Consider the following 5,375-nt stretch of genomic DNA (forward strand, 5'->3'; position numbering starts at 1 on the left):
GTGGACAACTTTCAACCTCCAACAATGGAGGAGCGTACACCAAGCTAATTTTATTCATTGTATTTGGAATGATCTTGGATCATTATCATTTTCCGTGTTTTACAATAATTTAAGAAATGTATGGTCTATAAAATAGGTTGGAAATTGTAGTTTTGAATAATTATGTTCATATTCATTCACTCTCATGTTTATTATGGATTCTAGAATCATTTAAATTTGTTTTTATTCATATTTATTAAATTTTTAAAATATTTCAAAATTCACCAAAATCTACTTCAATTTTAATTCAACAATATAAAATCTAATTTATAAATTAAAGTTTCATGGAGAATAAAATTTAGGTGAAGGTAAAAATTAAACATGCTAGCTACTAATCAAGCTATTAGCTTTTAACATTTTTAACTAATGCACTGAGAAATTGTTTATAAGGCAATTACGCCAAATCTTGATTTTTTGAGTTTAAATATATTTATATAATTTTTAATCACATTTTATGTTTTATTATTTTTTAAAGTTTAAATCGAGTAATATGAATTTTAACCAAATATTACATTTTATCGTTTTATTTAAATTGTATTTTAAAATATAAAAATAAGCTTAAAAATTTTAACAATTTTTAAAAAATAAAATATATAAATTTAATTTTTTATTTAATTTAATTAAATTCTATCAAAATATTTTTAAGTCAAATCATATATATAAATTAAAAAAAAAAGAATAATAATAAAAATTTATAATTATAATTCACATAAAGGGCTTCACATGAAACTCTCATGTACACTCAGAGTTACCCGAGGTATGTAATTACACATAATAATTTGGAATAGATTTTATGACTCTCATGTACATTAAGAGTTATCCCAGGTATGTAATTACACCTAATAAATTGGAACAGAATTTAAGATTAATTATCATTAATTATTAGATGGATGGTAGAAATTTAACATCCAGGGAATACACATAATATTCATAAACAGATGGTTAAAATTGATATTCAAATTAGTTATTCCATTTTAATTTATTTATTTCAAATTAATTAATTAAAAAAAATGTTATATCAACATATATCATATTGGGCATGTGTTATTGAAAAGCCATTGTATTGAACCATGATATTATAACAAAGATATTTACAAGTTATGAACTTCCATAATAAAGTGGCGGTGAATATGTATTGTTTGGCAGAGACGTTCTTTAGCCCAGTATGGAAAAAATAAAATGTTGTCATGTCAGGTAAATATTAGCAGTTTTCGGACTCTGAGTTTTGACAACCCCTTGTTTTCCCATCGTATTCTTTGATTTTGTATAAATAAATATATATTTTAAACAAAAATTTATAAAAAAAACTTTTTAATAGTTAAACCATTCTAGAAACATCGTAACTCTGGATTTACCTTTACCAAGCAGCCAGTGGATCAAACTTTTTTTCACTCTAAAATAGGTTTGCACCTTAGAGATTTGATCCCTCGTGATGCCTGGTAGATTAAGTTAAGATGTATCTAGGCTAGTGATTAAGAATATAGTTACATGTTTTTTTAAATCTATATATGTTTAACTCATATATTAATTATTTTTATAATTAATAATAATAGTAATAAAGTTATTATGATTTTTTTAAATCTTAAAAGTGTGAAATGTATCATGGGGTAATCTTTGTAATACTTATCATAGATTGATGTCTATCCATGTGTGTTGTTACTAGTGCGGTTATATAAATTTAATGGTTGGTAAACATGGATAGAAATTAATCCATAATATGCATCAAAACACTTCATCATAAATCTCAAGTTATTAAAAAAAAAAAAATCATAAGAATTAACTAAATTATAACTTTATTTAAAATAATAATTATTATAATGATAAAAAGAATTAATAAATAAATAAAACAGATATACAAAAAAAAGTAACAAGATTCTTAACTATGGAGATTCACCCCACTTTATTTTGAAGATTCTTAATCTATAAATAGACTTTGTTACAATATCATGGACCAGTACTATGATTTGTCAATACCACATGTCAAAAAACCATAACTCATTTCATACGACAGTTATTTATATGAAATTTTTGTGCTTAATGAATTTAATTAAAAGAGAAAAAAAAGTCATAACTACATTGGAAATAAATCTCAGCCTTTGATTTGTGTATATTACCAAGAAATATTCTATAGAGGTTAAATCCCTACCATCCATCTAATAGTTATTGATAATTAAATTAAAATTTTGGAAGACATGCCTATTGGCATAATTAGTAGTCCGACTAGAGAGTTGAAATTTAAGTCAAATGCAGTTATACCATTTTTCTTTTTAGTTTAATTACAAAAATATTATAAAATAAAATATAAATTAAATATTTTCATAGATTTAGATTTATGGTTTTTGAGTATATGTTATTAATAAACCATGGTATTGTACTATGTTACTTCATGATAAAATAGTGATGATCTCCATGATTGACCAATAATAATAATAATAATAATAATAATAATAATAATAATAATAATAATAATAATAATAATAATAATAATAATAATACAATTTGCCTATTTTTTATGTTTTTTTGATAATGTATAATGAATTAAATGTTTATGATGGATTAATGCATATTGAAAATTTTGAGCTATTTAATTTTTTAGCTATTTTATTTATATGATTACAATTATCTATGATAATCTAGAATAATTTATAATTGATTATATAACTTATTAAAATATTTTTTTAACAATTAAAATGTTTAATCTAAAATAAATTTAAAAGTTATTTAATCTTTAAAATTATATGGAAATGTGTCTGTTTTGGAATAGAGATTTTAATATTTTAATTTAATTATAAATAATTATTAGGTGTATGGTAGGGATTTAGTCTCCATTGAATATTCTAGAAATTTGATACTAGTATATAAAAATCATTGATTGAGATTTGTCTTCAGAGTAGTTATGCTCTTTTCACCATGTTAATTAAATTGATTAATTAAAAAAATGTTATATGAATAAATGTTATTATTTTTGAGTATGTTGTATTGATAAGCAATGATATTGACCAACAAAACTTATTTAAATCTCTATAATAAAATTAGATAAATCTCTATAAATAAGAATCTTGTTCCATAATTTTTTAAATGCATATATATTTAACTTATATTAATATTTTTTATAAATAATAATAATAATTATTATAATTATAATAATTTAAAAGAAAATTATAACTTTTTTAATTTAAACAAGGTTGAATAAATTGTTTTTGATAATTTTTATAAATTAATACTCATTTATTTTATATGATTATGTTAATTTTATTTTAATAATATATTATAAAATAAATATTTTGATAATTATCCAAGATTATTAGGGTCTATCCACCATCTGATTGACTTGTAAGCTTCCAAACATTTATGATGATGTAACTCATTAGAATAATTAATAATGATGGAACTTGTTAAGAAGAAGCCGCACCCTTACGTCATCAAACCGAGAGTCTTTAGTTTGGTGCGATTCGTCCCGCGAGTTCCGGCGGCAGCCTGTCATAATGTTCATTTTAATTGATAATTAGGGAACTGACAGAAATATTGATCAACGCTTTCAAAGTTGAAGGAGGCCTTCACGGTGGGCTCCTTGACTATTTTTTTAATTATAAATTTTGGGAATATATTGGAGTGTAGTGTTTGATTTCATTATCGGACATTCAAAATATACCAATGATCAAAATATTCCAAAATTATTTAATTTTGAAATATTTCAATAATTAAAATGTTTTTAAAATTTAAAATGATATTTTGTAGGGTTTTTAGGCTTTCGTAAGGAGGCTTAGCCATTTTTGGAGTATCGAGCTGTCGAGAATTCTGATGGATAGTTTAGTTGGTTAAATCTCTCGTTAAATCTTTAGCTCTTTGTTATGTGAGGCAGATGCAATTTTCATTAAATTCATTAAAATTAAGCTTCGTAATTGTTGAATTTTTAGCCTTTTGTCAGGTCATACATTAATGTAATTTTTAAAATAAATTATTAATAATTTATTATTATATTTGATTAATGGGTTTAAAATTTATTTATTTACGTATCAATCAAATAAAAAAATTAACAATATTAAAATAAATTATTTATAATTTGAAATTTGAATTTTTTAAATTAAATTATATAATTTTTAAAAATATTTTCATAAACTAATATTTTATTATATTTTTAATTAAAATTTTAATAAAAGTAACAAAATTACATTTTCTCAGTGAAATTTTCTTTTAAAGAGAAATATCATTCGTTCATATATATATACTTTACTTGAGTTTTATGGTTAGCTTCTTTAAAGCATTTTCACCATTGAAAAGCCATGGTTCAATTCTCTTGCACTGTGAGCTCAGGCTTTGTGGTTGAGCCCTCAGAATCTATACTTTCAAGTGGATCTTCCTGGTACCAATATTCCATGGATGTAGCAGTCACCGACCTTCGGGGTCCTTGAACCACATTGAGAACAATCTTCGGGTTAGTTCAATCAGTTAAGCTAGTAGGAAGTGATCCCTTCGGTGGTTCTGCCTCGTACAAATATTTCATGGACATAGTGGTCAATGATCTCGAAAATCCGTAAACCACATAGAAATACGTATGCGTGTGTGTACTTTAAAATAAATATAAAAAATTAAACAATTCATGTAATCAAACCATTCTAAAAATATCTCATTAAATAATGCAGGAAAAGAACAATAACATAAAATATTTACATATTATATTGCAAAATTACATATAAATATCGTAAAATTAATGTTTTTTTTTCTTGTAAATTTCCTCTGTAGATTTCTATTGATAACAAAAAAGATCACATACATAAAAACTTCATGTCCAAACTAAAAATTCTTGGGTCGCTTCTAGGATAACCAACACTAACAAATCATAAGATTGTTGAGATAGTCTCTGACCCAAGGAATATATATGTGAAAACCTTAGATTTACATCTAAAAACAAAACAAAACTATGACAACCATACCCAAAAGATTAACATGAAGCCTATAGCATGGGTGATAGAATAAAAGTACAGAGAGTACAAAAAGAAGCAAGTAGCTACCAACAGCTCAAAATAGATCATAAACGTAGTGTGCAAAGAAGTAAGCATAATGGACATATTAGTCCAAAATGATGACGGGAGAGAGAGGAAGAGAGTTTTCATCTGTAGTGTTTAGAGGTCGGACATTGTTTAGAGCTGGAACATTGATCATTGCATCCTCATCCTGATGATCATTTGATTTTGTACCTCAGTCAAGAACCACAAATATTTCCACTGGATTTAATTTGACCACTATATTGTCGAGGTCATATCTAATATCCCTCATAATTCTCTTCATCTCCTCTTGTCTAGCAAAGAGCTTGTAGTTGTCTACCAGCTTGTCCC

The sequence above is a fragment of the Pinus tabuliformis genome, chromosome X (assembly GCF_031772625.1).
Source record: "Pinus tabuliformis cultivar Carrire ecotype Pingquan chromosome X, CPIR1, whole genome shotgun sequence".
NCBI lineage: Eukaryota > Viridiplantae > Streptophyta > Pinopsida > Pinales > Pinaceae > Pinus > Pinus tabuliformis.